Source organism: Falco cherrug, chromosome 1 (genome assembly GCF_023634085.1).
Source record: "Falco cherrug isolate bFalChe1 chromosome 1, bFalChe1.pri, whole genome shotgun sequence".
Classification (NCBI taxonomy): domain Eukaryota; kingdom Metazoa; phylum Chordata; class Aves; order Falconiformes; family Falconidae; genus Falco; species Falco cherrug.
In genome coordinates this window covers 22,220,637-22,244,105 of record NC_073697.1, presented here as the reverse complement: position 1 = coordinate 22,244,105, position 23,469 = coordinate 22,220,637, and the positions used below count along the sequence as shown (strand labels likewise).

General features: G+C 36.9%; 1 long non-coding RNA gene across 1 annotated transcript in view; it reads left to right on the top strand.

The window, feature by feature from the left end:
• LOC114014305 (uncharacterized) overlaps nt 1–23,263 on the top strand; it is a 30,088-nt gene extending 6,825 nt beyond the window's left edge. The window contains exons 2-6 of the long non-coding RNA XR_003557762.2: nt 1,084–1,235; nt 10,432–10,484; nt 20,490–20,617; nt 22,243–22,416; nt 23,060–23,263. This is a non-coding gene — a long non-coding RNA (uncharacterized LOC114014305). The remainder of the gene's footprint in view (nt 1–1,083; nt 1,236–10,431; nt 10,485–20,489; nt 20,618–22,242; nt 22,417–23,059) is intronic.
• Nucleotides 23,264–23,469: the final 206 nt, after the last annotated feature.

Sequence of the window (23,469 nt, the reverse complement as noted above, 5' to 3'; positions counted from 1 at the left end):
TAATATAGGAAAAAATCACTGTTGCTAATGGTAATCCTTAAAAAGCAAAGTTTACTGACAGATTGAAACCTGCACTTTAACTGATGGATATAAAAAATGTTCTAATGCAGGTGTGTACCAACACCCTGAACTGAAGAAGTAAAAAGGAAAATTTAAAATCTGTATGGTTGTACTTGTTTTAGATTTGATTATCAGTGGAATGGTTTTATTGGTCCCTGAGATACTTTTAAAATGTTCTGGTTAGTTATATCACCTCTGTGATGCATGGTTAGGTCACAGCAGTTCTCAAGCCTTGCAATACCATTTGTGCCACTGGTGTGAGGTCTCTTTGTCCAGAACTCATTGGAAAAGAAAAATAAATAGAATCCAGAAAATGAAACCATTTAATTAAAAGGTTTTTGTTTGTTTTCTCTGTTGGAGTGGCCAAATTGATGAACTAGTAGAGCTAAAAGAGCACTAGCACTAGCAAGACTGATTAGATTAAGTCCTGTTACAAAGAAAGGACAGGAATGAGAAAAAAATCGAGCCCCTCCTTTTAGAAACTGATGGAAACTGGACTTGTGAGTGTTTGCAAGTGAGGAAAGTGTTTCCTTGTAGACACTTGTGTTTCTAGCGGCATGCCTGTTTGGTGTCAGCTTTTAGGGTACAGTAAGTACGCAGGTATTCTGTATCAGGTGGTCATTGCTAATGAATTTGGAGATGTAGTGGGCTGTCTCTGGGGCAAAAGGGAGCTGAAAGAAGGGTAAGCAAAGAAAAAAAAACATTTCTAGTTATGACTGTTGTTTGTGTTTACCAGTCCGGTGCAAACTTTTGTATTATCATAAACATTGGGATAAAAGTAGGCCTTTACTCAAACAGTGAAAATAATCTTTGGGCTCTGTTTTGGATTAGCTGCAAATATCCAGCCACATGAACATGGCAGATGGTCAGTGGAAGCTGGAGGTAAGGCTGGGTAAACCTAGAGACACCAAGTGTTTCACTTTCATGTAGCTGGCCTGAACGGCTCATCTTCCTCTCTCTATGTCCAGGAATTAAGGTCTAAGTGTTAGAAGGGATCTGAGCTTGGAAATACTTAATTTACAGCCACCTGCCCCCAGAGTCTGTGATGGGAGAGTCATCCAGAAGCCCCATGCTGAGCAGGAGAAGACGAGGTACTCTTCATGTGCCATATTTTAGAAGTCTTTAAAAGGAGAAGAGTGAGCATTGTGAGGATTGAAACAGGACTCAGACCTGAGGTAAATGCTTTTACTAGTGGCAAATAGAGTCACAATCGTGTCTTTATTTTCTGTCTAGTTTCTGAATTTTATGTTCTTGCTGCTCTGGGGCCTCAAAGTGGCTCCTGTAGACTGGTGATAGGAGTGGAGGTTTGTGTGTTGGGGCATCTGTAGGGAGGGCAGAGAACTGGGGTTTCTCCAAGTAGGTACTTGCATGTTTCTACCTGAATGCCTCTTTGGTTACATGCCTTGGGAAGGAGCTTGTTGGAAGAAGGGTTCGCCGGAGTCAAGAAGGCGCTCAATATGAGTTATGCATCTTGCTCAACTTTATTAGTTTCTAACACTACTTATATAGAACTGATACACATGCATATTCGTAAAGCAGAAATATAATTGGTTAGTAGTCTCTAAACACGCGCGGTTCTCACCCCTAATTATCATGACTAAAATAAGCATTCTATCCATGTAGCTAATTGTGTTGCTGTGCTTCAGCCTTGTAGTTTGTTACTCCCTATTTTCCCATACCGGTCCCTATCTTTCTTGGCCCTGCAGCTGCTTTCCCAGCAGCTGTAGCTTGTTACAGCCATGGCCTGTTGGCACAACATAATTACTTGGTCTCAGGATTCAAGAATAGCTCAAGGCTATCTTTCTTGTTAACTTCAGCACAGCAACTTCAGTACAATTCTGATTACAGGCCTATTCTAATACCAGGCCTGGATTGTGCAGATCTTCAGAGATTCTAAGGCCATGCTTCTGCAGCCATTCTTCTACAGGAGCTGATCTGTGATTCACATACCCTCACTTAGAGGTAGGAAGGATGTTAGGTACTCTTTTCCCCTGTACTTAGTATTTTCTATTGTCAAACTTGATGCTTCTCCCAGAGAGAGCTCTGATTTTGCATGTGTTTTCTTGGCTCTTCCTTTGGCTGGAGTGAACCTGGGTGCTGACTCCAGAGTCTGGGTTTCAGAGGGGCAGAGCCATCTGAGGAAAGGATATTGTAGCACTTGGGGCTAACAGTTCTTTTAGGGTCTCAGTTTATTTATCCTCTGGCATTCGCAATTTTCTGAACTAAACTGATCTAATAATTAATAAATCTACTTAATTCAGATTCAGTCCTGTTAAAGACAATGGGACCATTTCTTAATTCAAAAAATAGAATAAAATTTATGGTTAGTTATCATGTCTCAGCTTATTCTCTATCCATGCTGTTGAGGTATTCCTGCCCTGCTCACCACTGGCCACAATGCTGAACTTAGTTGCAAATGACATTTTTTCTTTATTTAGTTAGCCTCAGAAATACTTAGGTAGCTTAGGTTCTTCTATGGATACATTCAGAATGAAGTCATAATGTAGTCCATAAATAAAACTAATAATATTTTGGTATTTGTGATTGTATGATGCCCTGCCTTGTGTTTTAGGGGTTATATTTTAAAACAGGACCAAATTCTGTTCTTGAAATTTTATCTTTTCAAAACAATTTAGAAACAAAAGTACTGAATCCTGATTTTCCTCTGAAAAGGAAAAGCAGGGTCTTGTAACATGCAGAGAAACACTCCAATGCACCACAAGCCTGTGCAGACTGATGCAACTGCTTTCCTAAGCAATGAGAGAGGAAGATGTGACATTCAGTCATTTTTAGCTCCTGTTTTGTTTCATTCTAACAGCTTTGCCTGTAATTTTTCCTCCAAAATACAAATAAACGTCACATTGATGAGAACACTGCCAAGCAGTGGTAGAATATGATTTGTTTTTTAGCACCAAGTATTTTTTTTAAGGAAAGTGTGTCAAGCATCATTAGATCTCATGAAAAAGTAGTCAAGAAATGGTTTGAGCCATACAGATAACCTAAGTCTCTTTACTAAGTTTTAAGGTGGGTTAAACGTTAGCTTGTTCATATTCAGTATTCAGTGTGTCAAACAAAATATATGCAAGACTCAGTGACAGCACCATAAATGCTAATTGATAGGATGCTGGGAATGATTTTGTATCAAGTGCTAATCAGACTGTTTTCCCACTTATCCACATTACCGCTCAGTAACTGACAACTTTTAGATTATCTTGGATGTGTTGAAAGTCTGCTGTGCTTTCCGAGTGACTTTGACATTTGTGACCTGCACAGAATCCAGAAAACTTGAGCAGTAGGTTTCCATGTAGCCTATAGTGAATAAAAAAAAAATATTCATTTACCATAATGAGAACTAGGGAGAATACCTATACAAAATATTACAGCTTTTTTTTTTTTTTTTTTTTTTTTTTTTTTTAAACCTATGCAGTTTAAATTTATTCAGGTTATGGAGAAGTGTCATTTTATGGTTTGACAAGTCTGGTTCTGAATGTTCTGGGAGGCTTTTTTTGACTATGTCCAAGCAAAGATAAGATACATATATGCACACATTTCTGGAAGGGCTGAAAGTTCAAGTAACAGTAAACACTGAAACTGCATTATGTACCAGAAGCCACATTTACATTATGAACTGTGGAAATGAATAGCAGATCTGTCCAAGCCAAGTAAGACAAAATATTCTTACATCTAACGGGCTTCTTGGAAGGATGGCGTGAAAAGCATTTCCAGAGATTAAAGGTGCTCTGGTTTAAGTTGTAGGTTGTATTTTATTCCCTCTGTCACCCTTGACAGATTTTCTCATCACTGCTGCACTTTCTTATTTCTCCCTGTATGCATGTGTTTTGCATTAGTAATTATTATGATGCTGTAGCCAAATCAGTGTAATTTATTTCTGTACAGAAAACTATAGAAATCTTGTACATGGTTGACCTACCCAGAAAACCTAGAGCAACAGAATTTGTTTCCTGCAATCCTGCCTCACAGGGAAGAATGTGCTTTGGCACCTTTGCTGGCACAGGACTTCCAAAGTGTCTCTTTGTGCTGAGATATTAAAACGAAATCCATGGCATTCGTGATCCACAAGGCATTCATTTTGCTCTGATTCAAATGTATCCGCTCATTCTAATATTTGCCATCCTCCACTTTAGGTCTTTTTCTGAGTCTAAAGAAAGCAGGAAAATTTCCTTGGAGTGGAAATGGCAGTGGTCAACCCCATGAGGCATCACCCCATCCGTAGGGTGACCTCAGCAGGGCCAGGCATGGGCACAGCGTGTCAGCTCAGGGTGCAGTGGGTTGGACCCACAGCTGGGGTGAGCGTGTGAGACCTCTGCACCCATCCCCCCAGCCTGCAGGTAGCGGGTGTTGGGCTACAGCCTCTTGAGATTGGCGCTAGGTGTTTAGGAATGTGTGGGTGTTTATTAACATTTCACAAGTGTCTAGTGTTGAGGTATGTATGTAGTATGACTGATATTGATCATGAACATAGGTTAATTACAAGTCATTAGTGAATCAATAAACCGCTTCAATCCCGATTTGGTTTAAGCTATGTGAACTGAGCAGTTTTTCCCTGTGACAGGTATCAGAAGTATAATGGTATTGCTAAGAAAGACTGTGACAAGTAAATAATACTTAAGTAAACTGCTTTTACATAAATTTATTATTTGTAATGTTAGAATGGAGTCCCTGCCAAAAGTTTATTTTTTCAAAAGGTATGCTTTGAAAATGCATTGGGGTTTTCTTTTGAAATTCAAAATCTTTGGGTTTTGATTGTTCCAAAGTGCTGGTAAGAATTTGTTAATACTAAGAAATAACAGAAACTATGAAATGCAAATATGACTTGCACCTAAAATAAAATTTAAAAAAACTTAAAAACAAAAATCAAACCCCCCAATGCTAAAAAGCTAGCACATCAAAACATTCCAGCTGTCAAATTTCATATTTCCACGACAAATCTTGTATCTTGGCTTATTGTCTTGGGTTTGTAGGGTTTTTTTAATTAGACTTTGAATTCTAATAAGAAGAAGATATGGTTTGTTTATTGGGGTTTTTTTTTAACAGAAATTAGTTTTCAGGCCATTAGCATATTTATATAAGTAATATTGAATGTGACCCTTAGTTAAAAATTCACAGTAAATTAACTTTTCCCTTAGTATAAATGGTATTTTAGAGCCACTTTAATTATCTGTAATAGAACACAGTATTAGTCTGAGATAAATTCTCACAAGAAAAATTTTATATACTTATATCAATAAACTTAGCTGTGTCAATTTGACTTGAAAGCAACACTTAAGCCTAGAATTCAGTTCACAAAGAGTTTGAGCATTAAACTCACATCAGGGGAATGGCAAAATACTAAGCAAAAGTAGAGTATCTTTTCTTTATATAGTCAGATTTTGAAAGTTTATAAATGTGTCCGATATCTTCATGGTTAGACACATAAAGCTTACTTTTTAATTAGGTATGCATACATTATAATCCATTAGAAAACAAAATACAACCAATGTGGATTTCCAATACGCTGTTTTTCAAACATAGAGATACTAATTTGAAAAAATAATTTATGAAATGCACTTCAACTACAAATGGTACATCATAATGTTCCGGAAATGAATAAAAATGCTGGCGTTTCCAAGAATTAAGTAGGATTTTAGCTTCAGCTCTCCATCTCATTCCCCAGTAACTGAAATGAATATGTAATGCCTCAAACAAAGTAGTTTCATATTGTAATCTTTGATACCAGTGTGATTAAGAAAAGCATTAAGAAAGGTTGCTTCATATACAGTGCTGAAAAATCAGTACGGCTGGGGAGAATGATAAATACTGGAAGCTGCTATTAAAATAAAAGTAATTACCGATATATCTATATATTCATGGCACTTCTAAATTTATTTTTTGTATCATTGCACCACATAGCTGCTTCATAAAAATTCCACGTGAAATGAGTATTAGTAAAATTCTAGAAAACCAACCATTTAAAATAGTCATTACAGCTCCAGTGCCGGAGCACTGGACCTAACTCAGAAATCTTTTTTTGCATTATTTAAAAAAAAAAAAACAAAAACAAAAACCCAACCAAAAAAGAAGATTTATAATATGAAGTGCTCAAGGGTCAGTATAAATCAGGATTTGCTTTAGTGAGATAAGATCATAGTTTTGATGTTTTATTCTTAACGAGCATGATTTTAACCATCATAACATGATTGAGTTCCCTCTGTTCAAGTGTATGTAGGAAATGTTACATGGGTTGGCTTGTTCAGGGCTCTGAAACCACTGCAAGCCACGTGCAATAGGAGATACCGCCTAACTCCAGTGTGACCTAGAGATGCAAAACTGAGTTGAAGGCCTTGTTTTACTTTCTGGCCACATCTGGTCAGCGAGAGTCCATTGTCCCAGAGCTTTGCTCACTAAAAAAGCATGGTAAAAAGGAGAGTAAAAATAAGCACAGCTCTGTGGGACCAGGTGCTTGCATAGCAGAAGAGCCAGCTGGGAATGTTTAGGCATGCTCTGCAGCCCCTCCTCCCTGGGAGTCTGAACTGGAGGGACAACTTCAGTAGGAAAATAGTGAAAAAACCACACTGGAAGTGCCATCTTGTGTTCTGCCATTTGCCTGCTGACCTAGGTTCACTCTCTGATTAAGTTAAGATGTTAGAAAAAACATTACATATGACTTGAGTTTGTTCTGGAGTAGAATTGTAAGCTAGAAGCAATTATTCAATTTAGACGTGTGTATCTGGGTTACTTAAAGACTTTGGAAATTATTTAATCTTGAAATGGAACTCATTAGAAGTTGCCTTACCATGTATTCTAGTATAAGGCTTCAAGATGCGAATGCCTCACAACCTAAAATGCTAAATGAGCCTCATGAGCCTCCGGTAAGACCCAGACAGATCAACTTGTTTTGTCTTTGCAGGGAGAGGGAATAACTACTGGAGCTTTATGAGCTCAAAATGACATAAAACCAATAACATTTTTGAGGCATATAAATTTGTCAGTCTAGCTATATATAAATAATTCCTTTCTTTACTGGAAGATTTCCTCAGTATTAGAAGGACCAAATTACCTTTCTGTTATTACTGAAGGGTCTAAACCCCAGAGGTGGTGTTCTTCTAAGGTAATCCTACATATATATACACACCAATATATATACCAATATAAGGTAATCCTTACCTTAGGAGGTAGGAAGATTTCATCCCTGCACTTACACAAAAAGAACAAGAAAGTTTTCCCAGGTAATGAACATTTTTGGAGACTTTAGAAGTTTCTTCATTTGTGTAAGGAGGAAATTAAGCTTTTTGTGGAGTTTATCAGATAGTAATTTGGGCATTGACATATCTGAAGAGTGGTTCCTGGACCCCGATGGTTGCTCTGTCCTGAGTAGGGACCAACAAATAATGGGAGGAGAGGAAGAGGACAGGAAAAATTGGGTCAGCAGCTGGAGTGAGAATGTGAAAAGTTACATTTCAGTTTAATAAACCTTTATGGAAAATGTTAGTTTGAGAACATGCTTACTGCATGGTTTGAAACATTCATTCTTTAAATCACTTAGGCAAAATTTTTGCTTACCAAACTAATATAAGGCAGTAGTGACACTGCACTGTTATCTGTGAGGCCAGCACTGATACTTACGCTTGCTTGAAAAGTACGAAACTTGGGTTCAATTCATCTATCAGCCTAAGGGCATTTGACTCCTGTCCAGGAGCTTGCTCAAAACATGATAAAGTATCTAATCTAATAAATTAATATTTTTCTATGAAACATTACTTACCAGCCTTTCTCTCATTGTGGAACATAGTGTAGGGAATTATAATTTTTTTCTGGTTCAAGAGCATTACCATCTTCATTTTCTAACAGAAATCAGCATATTTTAATATTAAACAAAAATCTTGACTTAAATAATTTCCCTGTGTATTAAGCTCGTTAAGAAGTATCAGGCTCTCAAATCCGTTAATTTAATATGAGTAGTGTCGCCTGCAGTAATGCTGCTGAATTTATTGCTGAAAGATAACATTTGGATAGAGAGACCATTCCCTTACAAATGACTTCTGAAAAGAAATCGCGGCCCTTATAGAACCTAATTTAATTAATCTTCTAGATGAAGGCAGTAGTCAGTAGGAAGAATCTGATGTTGTTTAGCCCAACTCTTATGAATATTAATATTCAATAGAATGATTCTCCTGTTTATTCATGAATACTATAAATGTGCATTCAGAGCTCCAGCTCTAAAAGTTGCCAGTAGTTGTTTTTCTTCCTCCGTTCTTGTAAACAAAGACTCTCACTTTCCTTCATTTGATTTATACAAAATTTTAACAACAGAAATTATGGTGAAGACTCTCTTTTAAGGGTTAATGAATGTGGACCATGCCTGCCCTAAGCTGCACTTGGAGAACTCTGTGTGTCTGTGTGTATGATTTGCAAATAAACATCTACAGCACCTGACATTTTAAATTGCATAATTATGCTAGAATACATAAACAGAAGTACAGGTTTAGGTCCCTATGTGAACAGAATTTCACTATAAAAATCCTGTAAGAAGCTTTTCTTTAAAAGACCAGAATGAACCGACCTTTATCTTTTCATGTACAATGAATTAGCACAACGAGCAAATTGTTTAAACAATATTAACCTGGACACAACAAACCTCAGACCTGGTAGTGTTGGAGTGGAGGCGTCACAGTTTCTCAGGGGGCTGGAAGATAGCCCCAGTTTTGCAGAGCCCTTCAGAGCTCCCTGCCCATGGAGCCGGGGGAGCCCCATGGTGCAGTTCTGCAGAGACAGCATCTCTCCCACATTTCCCCCCTTCAGGGACTCCCTGAACCTTGTCCTAAAGCTTCTGATCTCAATCATTCAGACAGCGGTTGTAGCTCCAGTGGGGTTTTATACAGTGAAGCTGGACCCAGCCTCTACCCACACAAACAACTGACCAGCTCTGTGCAAGATTTACATCTTTGGGGCCTAGAAAGAATAATAGGAAATACATTTCCCAAAAATGTAGTATTGACACTCTCTTAAGATGAAGCAATGTTTTGAAAAATATTAATTTTATTCAAATCACATGAATAAATATTAAGAAATATTAAAAGAGGTGGGACATTCATGTGAACCTTGTAAAGAGCAACAACCCTCAAGCAAAATTTCATTAGCTTTTCAAGACTTCATTATTTCCTGGAAATGCAGAGCAATACAGTATTCACTGATCAGCATTTCCCACCTTTCATTTGTAAAATACTTAGTAAAAAAATTAAAATCAAAACTATGATTTTGCAGGAAAGTACTTGAGGCATATAGAAGTCTAAAGCTGGATCTGAAATGGCTCTAGTAAAGAAAGGAAAAGAAACAGTTGAGAGAGTTTGCACTCAAATCTAAATTTTCACTGCAGTTTTATCTTCCCTAGTAGTTCTGAAACAGCAGCTTTTACTTGAAAATTACGTATTTGCCTTCAAGAGATTGCAACTTTGTTGTGCTCTGGTTGTACAAGGGTTCTATAGGCAACTGTGAGTCCACTATGGAATGGATCTCCATCTCTTTCCATATGATATATATATATATATATATAATATTTTTTAAAAAAATTCATTCAGGCAAGTCATGTTTTAGAAGAGTTTCTGTTCTTTAGACTTTTTTTTGTTGGAATATGGGTAAATGAAGGGACTTCGCTTGCTCTCTTTGCTCATTGTATCACAACAGATTAGTTCGAAACAGTTTACAATCACTCCCTCAGTAACACTGTAGTAAGCATAAAGGAAGGAAATATCCATAGTGTAGTATGACAGATATAGCAGAAGACAACTTTTGCTAAACCCCTGGAGATAATTACTTCAAGCTCAAGCAAAGAGTTTTTTGTACATGACCTCTTCACTGTTGCAGCAAATTTTTAGCTGATTTTGTGTTTTGTTACAGATTTATTATTTTTTCCCCAGAAATGCTGCATAATGTTATGGCTGCATATAGAATAATGGAATATTTTTAGATTAAAATGTATGTTGACTTGCTTAATTTAAGTATAATTGATTTTTAAAGGAGGCAATGCCATTTTTTGCAGTACACTGTTCACGTGTGAGAATACTCTGAATCTTGGTGGGTTAATCATTTGGGCCAGCAGACCTGTAACTGAGCTAAAACATTTATAGGAGGATGTAGGTTTTAATATTTCATCTTCTAGAAATATACTTCTGCTCTCATTACCATGGCTGAAGCAGACAAACCATGCAAAGAAAAGATGATAGTTGGTAGACAGGAGAGAGTATGATGAATTTGGATTTCTGAGTTAATGTAAGAGTAACAAGCAATTGTACCTCTGTTTTCAAAATGGTGTATTCTGGTAAGTTGTTTCAGAGAGTGTTTCTCCTAAAATATGTTTTTCATTCCTCCATTAAGTATTTCAGGTACTGTGAAGAATTCCTTCAAGCCCGATGACACTGTCCTGAAGGGTAAGATACAACAGATAATTGTTGAAATGCTATTATGCCTTCGTCAGATGAGATCCTTTCCCTTCTCACTCGGGTACACTCTTGTGAAAACCTGAGGGCCATTGCCTTTGGTTCTGCAAACATGCTGCTGCCCTTAACAGGAACTGGGAACTTCCATATTGTGCTCAGACAAGATAAAACTCCGATAATCAGCACTTTTGGTTATCAGCACTCTATTACTCATAAAAAGAAAGGGTAACAGTTTTAGACTTGCTAGTGGCAGCAAAAAATTGTTTGCCTGTCCTGCTGTAGGCTGCACAGAGCATGCTGAATCTTCCACTTTGATAGGGTGGGAAATATAACTGCTATGCTACGAGTGTAGCAGATAGATGTGTTTCTGTGTTGTTGATTAGTACAAAGTATGTGAGGCCTGACCTAGAACAGTATTGCAGCTTAATTCTGTATTTGCAGAGATTATGTTTTTTATGTTAAGACACTGAGGCATTTACATGATGTGGATATTTTCCAAAAGCTAAAATAATCAAAAATGATTTTCCCATTCTAGTGCAACTGTTACAAGCAATGTAACAGCTGGTGATCTACAATTCAGTGCGAGATGAACAAACTGGTCTATTCACCTGCAGAGCACAGATAAAAATTAATAAGAAAGCAGGAAGTTAAATAAATAATGAATAAACATCCAAAGGGGAGAAGGTGAAAGATGAGCAGCAACACATCCCAGTGTAATCAAGTTAGAAATTCTAATCAGTCATTAAAATAAAAGGTAAAGAGAGAAGAGTTTGCTCAGACTGAAGGTTTACTAAAACTTCAGTAATGATTTTAGATGCTAAGACAGGAACTGAATACATACCCTCTTCAGGCACTGTTGCTTGCAGACTCACTTAGAGTATTGCCATTGTTCTAATGTAACAGTATGGAAATACAGACTGTGATTTTGCTTTTAGAACAGAACTCATACACATGTAGGCAGTCAGGGATGGACCAAAGCACAGACAAAGCCAGACAGAAAAGCAGGCTTGGCTTCTGGTATTCCCCTGAAATTTTCCAGAGCAGTGAGCTTCCACACATACCCAGAACTGGCCAGAGCAATTAGGCAAATAAGCTCCCACTTCACACCAGAAACCAGGGCACTGATAAAACACACACCAGGAAAACAAGCACTGTTTCAAAAGGCATTTGTAATTTATTTCTCTTTGGTGTGAATCTTAAAGAACAGTTTTGCTGCTTTTCACACGGGAGTTTCATATCTTGAACTCAAGTTGAATTCCATTACTCTGAAACGGTATGTGTAGAGTCCCATCATCCCTGTTGAAGCCGTACTATCATACAGCAAAGACTGCCAGGGTAAATCTTGGCTGTCATTATACTAAAAGAGAACACTGTGGCTAAAACTAACACATTATTTCTTTGAAAATGCTTTTCAAGTTACTTGACAAGTGTAGCTTCCCAGACTATTTTGACTCCACTTTTCATAACTAAAAAAAAAGAAAAAAAAGGAACAAAAGGGAGATATTAACTATTCCCTCTTTAATATGCAACACAATTAAAAGAGCATGTGCTGTATGGTTTTGTTTTCCTTGTGAGAAGTTCTGTGGTGAACCGAGGAAGAAGCCCAGAGTTTGCTTACTTTCCAAGATGAGATGATCAGATTTTGATTCTTCCCTATCCAAACCTCGTTTGCCTTATACTGAAATAAGTGTCTTCTAAAATGCTGACAAGGTCACATTTGTCATTCATAAAGTTTTGTGGGCCTGAGTCAAGGTCCTGCCGTGATGCAAGTATGCCCTTTCCTAGCTGTACATGTTACATGCTCAGTGGAAAAACCTGTGACGAAAGCACACTGCACATGTGGCACAGAGTTTCTCAAGGGTTCTGTCTCTGTATAAGCCAATAAAAAGTTCATAAGACCATTCAAAGGCAATTAGCTCTCAGCAAGGAGCCCTTTCATGCCAAATTTGTGCTCCCCAGCCCAGCTGTTTCAGTTGCAAATATCTTTGGAAGAAGTTTGCAACAACAACTTTACAGCAAAGAAGAAAAGGTCTTGTCTTCCTCCTCCTTTTCCCTCTCAGTATGGAGATTACAGGGCATCTTTCTAGTCTCTCAACAAATACTTATCTTCCCTCAGAAACCAACCCTGATTTCATAATTTCAAATGTTATTTAAAACTTAGAGAATATAGAAAAGGACTGTACGTAATCTCAAACTCTAGTAGTTTTTTCCACATGCACATTGATACCAGAGCATAATGGTTAGCCTTAGCTTTTCCAGTTTTCTTGTAAGGCAAGTCAATTATGGCTCATCGTCTGGATGACATATAAACAAAAGCAGCAATTTTACCAATTGGTAAAAGTGCAAGACATCCATTCCACAGATAAATATTTTTTATTTACTGTTAAGTGATTATTTGTATTAACAGATGAAATGCCAGTCTTAAAATGACCAATATTTTCTCTCTGACTTGTCAACATTTTCATCAAGCTGGAAAACTTTCCCATTAAATTCACTTTGAAAAGAGAACTGTAAAGACTAAATTTATTACTCAACAGATGCTCATCACATTGCTTAATGCTTTATTTCATGGTCCATATTCATCATCCTTTTTTGATTCTTAAATCTATACCCAATTCTTTTTGAACATCTGGTGTTCTTTCTGTTCTATGTTTGTAACAGAATAATTTATTTGGGCAAAGTGTTTCTTCTTATAATGCTCTTAATCCTCATGGGTGTTTGGAACATAGGCAGGAGAACAGGACTTCTGCGATTAAATGTAAAGATGTTTGCAAGATTGTTTCATTTTCCGATAAATATAAATTTGTTCCTTCAATGACATCATCTGTTGGCAGCCTTTGACATAAATCTGCTGTTGCTGGGAACTGGGCAGAATGTCCTTGTAAAGGAAATTATTCTGTGAACAATTGATCTGTGTGCAGCCTTCAAGGTAAATTAAAAAATAAGCAGACTTAGATTTCTTTTTTGAATGAGTGTTAAACTTGGGGAATATAGTTTATTGAAAATTTACAAATTGTTCAACATATTTTCACATTAGCTGTTTGCCATATGCTATTTCATATTGATTTGCTTTTTGGTAAGAACATTTATCTAACGGGACTGTCATCATGCCGTCATCTGAATGGCTAATGTAGCAGTACTGAAAATAAAGGTTGCATTCTTGACATCTCAGTAGAAGACATTAAGATTTTTTTCAGGTCATAGATATTTTCTGAGAAAAATAAAATATTAATATGAAAACATCAGTATCTCACCATGGTGTTTTACATTGCATCTGAAATCTCATTCTGATCCTGTCAGCCACTGCATGCTCCACTCGTTTCAATGCTAATATGCACTAGCCAATGACACATGTGAAATTCGAACAAAGACTAAGAAACAGTTTTATTACATCGGAAAAATAATTAACAGCCCGTGACCCTTTGTTTAGTTGTTGCCTCTTGAGGAGCAGTACCACTTCAGTTCTTCTGACAGCATGAAAAGTAGCTCCCTCATCCCTCATCTCCGCGCCTTTGCTGGGGACGGGGTGAGCAAAGCACCAGCAGACTCTTTACCTGCAGTAGTTCTGACAGCAGCATAACTTGGGCACAGGGGATGTGCCAGGTGATCTCTAGCTTTGCCCCTCTCTTATTCCTTCACATCACCAGCAAAGCTGCAAGCTTCATTTTGTTTGATACCATGAAGCATTAAGAGGATCTTCTTTTAAAAATAGGCAAAGCATTTGATCTCGTTCTGCACAGCGAATTTGTAGTACTGTTGAAACAAGCTGAAAGCTCTGAAGTGTGGAACATGGTACAGATGATAAAACCCCCGGCGCTTCCCTGCTGGATTCTGTAATGTACTCACATCTACTATGTAGGTCGCCTACTTAAAGAAATCTAATGGATTTCTACAATGGAAATAATTTGGCTATACTAGGCTGATAACAGTGTCTGCACACCAGCCACGCCGCTACAGCTTTTTGCCAACCCTGTGCTTGGTTTTCCATAGATAAAAAGCAAAATGAAAGCAAGTTCGTAGAAAACTTGCAGGTCCTAGGGCCTGGTGTAGGAGTGTGGAACTGTTTTGTGACAGCTTGTCCTGCCTGCTGCTTTCAGGGAGGGTCTTTCAAGCCTAGTTTGGGTGTTTCTAAGGGCAGCCTGTATCAGCCTGCCTCCCGTGAACAAGGGGGGAGCGAGGAAAGGTGTGCAGATCAGGTCTCCCTGTTCCTCTTTAAGAGCAGATACATACTGCTGTGTGTAGCATGGAGAACATGGAGCACGTGGCACGGGAAGTCACATATTAACAGAGAACACAATGAAGCCCTCTCTTCTTGAAAGGAGAACTGAAAAGGTGGCAGTCCTTTCAGCCACCCTCGTGTGGAGCCCTGATTTTTGGGAAACAACAACTGCAACTTTTAGTAATATGGAAGTAATCACATGAAAAACCTTTACTTTTTCAAAAATAGATACTTCTGAATTCTGTTAATTTTTAGTTTTTCAATGTCATTATTGATGAAGCACCAGAAGACTGCGAACAGTGAAGCCTCTTTACAAGTTTTCATCATGCTGGTGCCTTGTCAGCCTGAAACACATAGAGATTTACATATATTTTCCCAAGAGGTTGCCATTTCTCTGACAAGTGTTGAAATAGTATTTGACATCTTTAATAAGAAAATGGAGCCAGGGAACAGAATGAGTAAATTAAAACAGCCAGTAATTTGATTCTAGTTTTGATCTAAAAATAATAATAAAAAAAAAGTCTAGACATGAATTGGTATTCAAAAAACTGGCATGGTTATAGAACTAATCCTTGTCTGGAATCAAACATTAGAGATTATTTATGATCAGCCAGCACAAGTTCAGAGTTCCACTGCTAAAAGTTGACATAAATAATTGGAAATCGGGAAGTGAATAAAATATCTAAATGGTAGATACCCTGGTTTATGAAACAATGTCTGGGTACAGTTGTATTTTCCTCTGCAGGGAATGGCTAACGTCTTTTACCTATAGAATAATATTAATCTTTATAATATTTTTCATTTTTTTTCAGTTGATATTTTTATTTGCTTCTAAATTCCGTGGGTTAACTTTAATAATTGCTTATTGATTGTTCCTATGCAGTGACTTATACACGATGCTCATATTCTTCGATTGTTCATATGCTCATGTTTTCTGCCTTGTTAGATCACTATGGATTTATTCAAAATCTTTTCCATTCTTGAGCTACCTGAAAAAATTTGGGTCATCTGTAAATTTTGTCAGTTCACCGCACTATTTCTATAAAACAGCTGAAAGAAAGAAATAATGGGAAGAGCACCTATTCAGGTGGTTTGACATTCAGATTTTCAGTTGTTTAACTTCGTCAATGTTAAATGGGTTTAAAGTATCCACGTAGGCTGCATCAGTTTGACTTAGGCCATGTTTTCCAAGAAATCATAGTTTAAAGTGAGAAAATGGTCATCTGTAATGATTCATCTGCTTAAACTGAGACATGGGAAAATGTACTGACAATGTGTAAATATTTATTTATTTATTTTTAGCAGGGATATGAAATGTTTAGAAAACCTATTTGTGTTAGGCTTGTTTTGTATCTTACTGGATAATTCATTAGTGATGTGTTATCTGATCAACTGATGGAAGTCTCAAAATCACGCATGACGTGGGATTGCTCGGTACAGAGGACACGCTAGCCCGTATTAGCTGTTATCTGGCAGACTGGTCTTTGCTCCCATTGCCTCTCAGCCTGAAATAGGACGCATGATGCACCCTTTCCTCACAATTGTAATAAAACCGTTAAGTGTTTGGAGAAGGTGAATGTGACAGACATCATATTTTTCTTGATATTTTTCCTGGAGACTTTAGTCCTTGTGAATCCAGAGAAAGGCTTGGAAGTGGCAGGACTGGTTCTGAGAGACAGAAATAAGTTTGTGTTCTCCGAGTATGATTTCTGGAGGTTCAACTGCTGATTCCAGGTGTTTGGGACTGCCAAAAGTTGGACACGTCATTTAGCAATTTTATATCCTTCCCTGGTAGGTCTCTTAATCCTGCTGTATTTAGAAGTAAAGGAAGCCTTTAATGTGATTGGATTCTGGAAGTTTGCATCTTGTAATGGCTGAGACATGCATAATGTGTGAAACAGCTGATGCCTAAACAATAACCTTGATGACCTGCTGAAGTCTGTCATCAGCTAAATTTCTTGTACTCAGTGCTTCAGATGGAATCTTTATAGACTATCACACAAGTTTCTAGTGAGATTCTGAAAGTAGTTGGGGGTTTGAAACCACAGCTGTGGCACATATAGTGAATTACTATAGCTCATTGCATTTATTTTTTAAATTATGTAAGCTAAGTAAGTGTATAACAGAGTTTCTAAATGAAAATTTGAATCATAACTTGCACATTTCCAAAAGATCCCCGAAAGATCCCTCAGTAATATACACTCTGCCACTTTATTTAATTAGAATTTTTAATTCTATTGAAGATTACTTTGCATTTTTAAACTCTGATATACTTGCTCTGATCTGATCCTTTCATTCTTAAGTTTCACCACAGTGCAGTAAATTTTAGTAATAACAATACAAAGAACAGTTAACATTTTTTTTTGTCATCATTGAAATTTGTTCAGCCATTCTGTATCCAGTTCTCATAACTTTTCCAAGTCAGTTTGGAGGAATACAGTGGGGCCTTGTTTTGGTCTCTTCTATGTGGATTTAATACCCACGTATTTATTGTTTCTGAAGAAGCAAAAAAAGAGCAAGTCTGTAAAGAGAAAAGGTAGTTAATGTTTTTTTGCAGCAAACATTAATTTCAATTTAGCTGTAAAATTAGGAGTTGAGTAAGGTGTTGGTTACAAAGCAAAGTGCTATGGTGTTAGCATCATTTTATGGGATTTTTCACATGAAGTTTTCCTCTTTTTGCCCTTCTAATAAAAGCATATGTGCTATTTCTGCTCCAAGGGCCTATTTCCTTTTCTTGTTATACCTGTGTGACTAAACCAGCTGCAAGAGATGATCTAGTTACAAATGAGTATCTGCCTGGCCCAACGGGTGTAGCTGACTTACCTAAATCTGCCCTCTCTCTTCAGGTTGCTGTTCTACAAGTGAAAGAAGAAATCTAGAGAACCCTGACACTGCCAGTGCAGGTTTAATTTTAAATTCAAATTGTGAATCTTTTCACTGGTGTGGTCTCTACTCTATCCCCTTGGGTATAGTGATCTTGGTTTTGCTTAACTATTCTATGTTTCACGGGACACAAATGATGAAAATTTGTGTGAATCTGAGAATATTAATTTTGCTTAGAATATCAGACCCTGCTTTTTCTTCCTTTTCTCCATTCTCTTTGGTGAAAATGTACCAAAACTGGGATATGGTATCCAATATGCAATATGGAGAAATGTCACAATTTAAACCAAAGCATTTCCTTGAGCTAAAGATAGCTAAATTAACCAAAATATGTCAGGAATCTGCTAGGATGCTTTGTTTCATATCCAGCTTGGCAATACTCTAAACCAGTAACAATAAAGGTGAAAAGCAAGACCCTCATTAAGCAACAGGAAATGAAATCTAACAGATGGAGGTTAAATTTGTTAATGTTTGCAAAAACATTGAAATTTATAAAACATTCTTTCAGATAGGACAGCGCAAATGTCAGTTAAAAACCACAATATGTGTTTTATTCAATGACTTTCAAATATTTGAGTCTCATATTAACCCATTCATCCCTACAAGTAGCACCCTATTTGAAAACGTCTACCTGGTGAGACAGTCGTGAAATTTATTTTTTTTATGTCTGTTTATTAAGTGATCCATGATAGTGGATTCTCATGGGATAGTTATAATTTAATTCCTAATACTATTTGCCTGAATTATTCATTTGCTCTGTTACTGCAGTGATTTGGGGGCAAAGGTGGTAATGCTTAGCTATATTTCTAGGAGTTCTTAAAAATAATTGCACTAGAAATCATGCACTGAGAACCTACTTATTATTCTTAACGGCTCAGGACTTATTTAAGTGTTTTAATCAAGCAGTAAATGATGTATATCTCAGACTATGTTCATTCCTGGTTTTTGAATCACAATTTGTAAGCACTAGAGCACAAGCTTTTTCATTAGGCAAAACAAAATTTTGTAGCATTTTGTCTTTCTCATTCCACACGGTAGGAAATAAAAAACAGGCATTAATGTTAGAGGCAAGCCATAATATGCTGTCTAAATAAATACACAGAATTAGCACATCAGTAAACTAATGTGATCATAATTAATATAATACACCTGCAGAATGTCTTACCCAAATCACTCTTAATTGATTGCCATTGATATTTGTCTGAATTGCTAATAGAAATACAGCTTTTAGTGAAGAAAACAGGCTGTTGTATATTTTCATTCAGCTTCCTGTGGCGGTATTGTACTGCACCTGCCTGCTCCCAAAACGCTTGTTATAGCTGTCATATACTTTTATGAGGATGGGAGCAATGTTCTGCCAAGCTAACTTGACTCAAATTGTGTTCGGATATAAAACATGAAGACCCACTTGTGATTGCAAAGGTACTAAGTCTAATTTGATTAGTGCTCTGGTGACATGGCATATTATGAACGTCATTTGTCATTCCTCATAAGTACTTGTGAAGGGATCATTTTCATCAAAGGTCTAATTGAAGCCCGTGAACACGTTCAGCACCTTTCGTGCTCAGGGGGAGAACTGGGGAGAGTCAGGGAAACAGCAGCAGATCGTGATCAATATTGGCTGTAAAACAAAAAGAAACGGGAAAGGCAATGACCAGGAAACCTTACCTTCTAAAATGAATGAAAAATCTTCAACCAGAGTATGATTTTCTCCTGAAGGTCTATGTTACTGAGTCTCAATTATTAAAAACTCCCACAATTTAAAACCTTAGAACTCTGTTCTTAAACAGCTAGGCCTTATTTTCTAAAAATTGCCTAAAAAAACCTTTCCATGAGTTCTTTCCATGAGTTGCTAAGCAACTGGGCTTGAAGAAAAAGGCCAGATCCTCAGTTCATGTGAAGTGGAAAATTTCTGTGCATATGTGCGTATATAACGCTCCCCCCCCCCCCCCCTCCAGTTTTCAGCGACGTACATCAGGTCAGTGTGTCTGTCAGACAGATTTGGTTGTGTACCCAGAAGTCAGCTGGTTCCGTGATTTTAAAGAGATGGCCAAAATTAAATGTTCTGACAGCATCAGTATGATAACAAAAACATGTTCCCATGAAAAATTACAGAGGCTTTACATTTTTCTTTCTCAAACATCCCGCTGGAATATGTTTTTGAAACCATTTTTTTTCTGCTTTTTAGTGTTTTAAGACTATTGGTATATAAACATTGCTGAAAGGACTTATTAGAAGGCTCTGAATACTGGGGTAAGCAGCAGGGTGGGAAAAAGGCCTCTTTTTATCTTTTTTTTTTCTTTTTTTTTTTTAGTGCAATATTCTCTCTTATCAAAAAGGTGACTCAGGTTTCTGTTAAGATAACGCAGTGTGACTCCAAAGTGAAAGAGTAAATGATCATTTGTGCACTTAATTTCATAATTATGGTATATTCATGGTATTTACTACTGTTGTACCTGGGAAGATGAAAGACTAATACCAGTATGAACCAGGAATAAATTTTATCTTTTAAAACATGGAACTAAGCTAGCAAATGGAGCTGGAATTTGCAAAGCAGCGTAAGGGAATTGCTTTTGGACATTAAACTATCTTTGAGTTCAGTACTAAAATAATTCAAATTTTTGCCACTGAACTTTTCTGAAAATATGAGCTTTTCAGGGAAATTTAGGCTCTGATTCAATTGCCACATGGGATTTTCATAGTAATGTAAAGTAATTGAAACAGTTACAAAAATATATTATGTATGAATATATTTTTCATTATTATTTATGGTAAAAATGGACACTTGTATTTAGATTTCTGTATTTTAGAATAGTCTAGAAATTAAAAGTATTCAGTGAGATCATTGTATTCTTTTTTCTGAATGTTTTCCTTTTTTCTTTTTTTCCTCCTAGAAAAATACTTTTACACCAATAACTTGGTTTACAGAGAACTCTTTGGAAATGCCAATAAGAAGTACTCACCAGAGCTGGCAGCTCGAAACTCGGTGGAGGACTATGTCAATGGAGGGAATGAGAAAAAGGTCTCCAGCCTTTTTCAGTGTAATTATTGTTCGGAGTATTTCTCCTACAAGCGTTATATACAAATATAATACACAGTGCTGCTGAATTAAGGTTGCTTTATAGGAAATAATTTGTAGGCTACATGAATAGAAAGATGAAAATGTGCTTGGAAAGCTGGGCTGTCTCCAGCAGCTTGGTGTTTGCTCTCAAAGGGCTTGCTGTCATTACTGCTGGCAGTCGTTCTGTCCTGCTACCACTGGGTATCTTGCAGGATTGTACTTAAAAGTTAAGGGAACAAGAAGAGTTAGCTGAAGAAAAAGCAGAAAACAGTGTTATGAATATAATGCCAGTGTTCAGTTCATTTTCCCATAGATACTGGTAGTGAAACAACCTTATTTCTTCAAAAACTGAGTGAGGTCTATTATTTTAAATTTTATTTAAAATAAATAAATTATACTAGATATTATCAGGAGACTATTACAGTTTTTGAAACCATGTGTCTTGCATTTTAATTATTACCTACCATCTAGTGCTTTGAGTGTTTTTAAGCTTGTTCAATCCATTAAAGCAGCAACTGTGTTAATAAATTCTAGCCACTGACTGATATTAAATGACATATGTAGCCAACAGTCCATCTGTCTCTGTGGTATCGTTCCATGCCTTCTTTCATGTTTCCATTACAAATTCTGTAATAAATAGTCTGATCATTTTGACTGACATTTGGGATCTTTATTGGACGATTCAAGTACATCTGTCTGTTGACTGGTTTATAGCTGACAATTCTAACAACAGCTATTACCTTCCAAAAGGCTGCATTTGAAGTAGTCAAAGTATTCTCTGTTTTCCCCCTCCTGCTTTCTTGTTTGTTTGCTTGTTTGTTTCTGGGTGCACATTGCTGACATTTCTAGCTCTTTTTTTATATTTTTTTTTCAAAGTAGATGCTTCTTTTCCTCTATGATGATGATTTTATCATTGCTGTGCTGAGTCAGACCATATCCAACTTTCACTCCAAACCTTAATCCTGGTCTCTTTTGTCTAATCCTATTGCTATTCTCTATCCACCTTATCACTTTTACCGCTTTATGTCTCTGTGGGTATAGCTCTCTCATTACTTGAACTTTCCAGCTTCTGTAATATACAACGTTCTGAGACTGTCAAACGCCTCATTCTGCTGCTAATATTCTGCTCATACATTTTTCTTAGAGCCTGAGTTTGCTTGGTTATCATATCTATTCAGTTTGTATATTTGTACTATGAGTTTTTAATTTTTTTTCCCAATTTTGGGCCTCCCTAGAAGCCCAAACCAGAACAATTAAAACTGCCAACTCAGCAAAAAAGTGTATAATGTGTCTAATCCATGTCTTATCACTGAAAGCCACAAGATGCTTTAGTTGCTGACTGTTATCTCAAGTTGCTATGATGTTTCCATGCAGTTACTGTTGTCAAATCTTTTGGCTAAACCATTTGGAGGTTGTTTTTTTCTTTTCCATTCGGATTGTATTATGTAAGAATTTGTTTTTAAGACCAAAACTTCCCTTCCCTCCTTACCATCCTACTCTTTGAATTAGCTCATTTTCACTATTGTTAGTATTTTGGGTGGCCCCAGCAGTTGCCTTTGTCTTATCCTCTCATTTCCTATTACTAGGAGGTGGAAACTTGCAAGGAATCGTATAATGAGATAAATCTGAAACATAAAATTATTTAAATTGACAATAATCTTCTCCTGTGTGAAACCCAAACCTTAATACTGCTTCTGAGGATCTGCTGGATTAATTTTCTCTATCTGCATGAGCAGAGGCACGGGCCTGTACACAGAAAAGTAAGAGAAATGCCTCCAGCATTTCTATATATATTTTGTGTACATATATATATAAAAATATAAATATGTATAAACATTTCTATATATATTTTACTATATATGGAACTGTATCATCTTAAGTTTAAAGGTAACATACAGGTGATGACGTATCTCTTGAAATTATATGAATGCTACATAAAATACAACAGCACCTGAAGATCTTTCAAAAGAAACTGGGCCTAATTTATTTTCTATTTTATTTTAAAAGTTTCTGTGAGCTTGCTTGATACAATACATTTTGCACTCAAGGTGAACAGTAACAGTTAAAAAATGAGCCTTTGTCATAGTTAAATCAAATCTTAATTAAAATTAATTTTATTGTGGATATGGGGAAGTAAAAATAAAGTTCTTACCTGTTTCCCTTTTGTATGTCAGCACATTTAGTCCAAAAGTGTAGAATAGTAATTGTTAGTGACTAAACTGTAGCGTGATACATTATGTTCTGAGGTTGTAGTTCTCTACTTTAAATATTAATATTTCATTATTACAACAGTATTTTACAAGTCTTCTAGTGAATGCAGCATCATACATTTTAAATTTTTCAGCCAGACGCTTCCCATATACATGCGAGTTTTAATAGCCTATGTGTTTCCTTCCATTGCAGAGTCGCTGGGCTGGTGGGTTGGGTGGCTCAAGGGGCCAAGCAGCACCTCAAGAGCTTTTCACCTGAGTACATGACCCATGCTCCACGGAGGCCGTCACTGCCGGCAGGCTGGTAGGAGCCCTGGTATGGGCTCAGTCCCTCACACCTGGGCAAGTCCCTAGCGCATCACTAAGATCAAACGATCTCCTTTGCAGTCAAAATCAGGGACAGGTGAGCTACTGGTGTCCTACCTGAAGCCCTTTGGCAGCATTAAGTGTTTGCGGCTGGGATTTTCTGTTGAGCTAGTCTCTTAAAAAACAAATGCTATATTTTATATTTTCTGGTCTTTCTCCCCTCATTACACAGTCATGCCATATAGTGTTACCATACCCAGTTAGGTGGATATAAAGCAACTTGCAATGGGACCATAG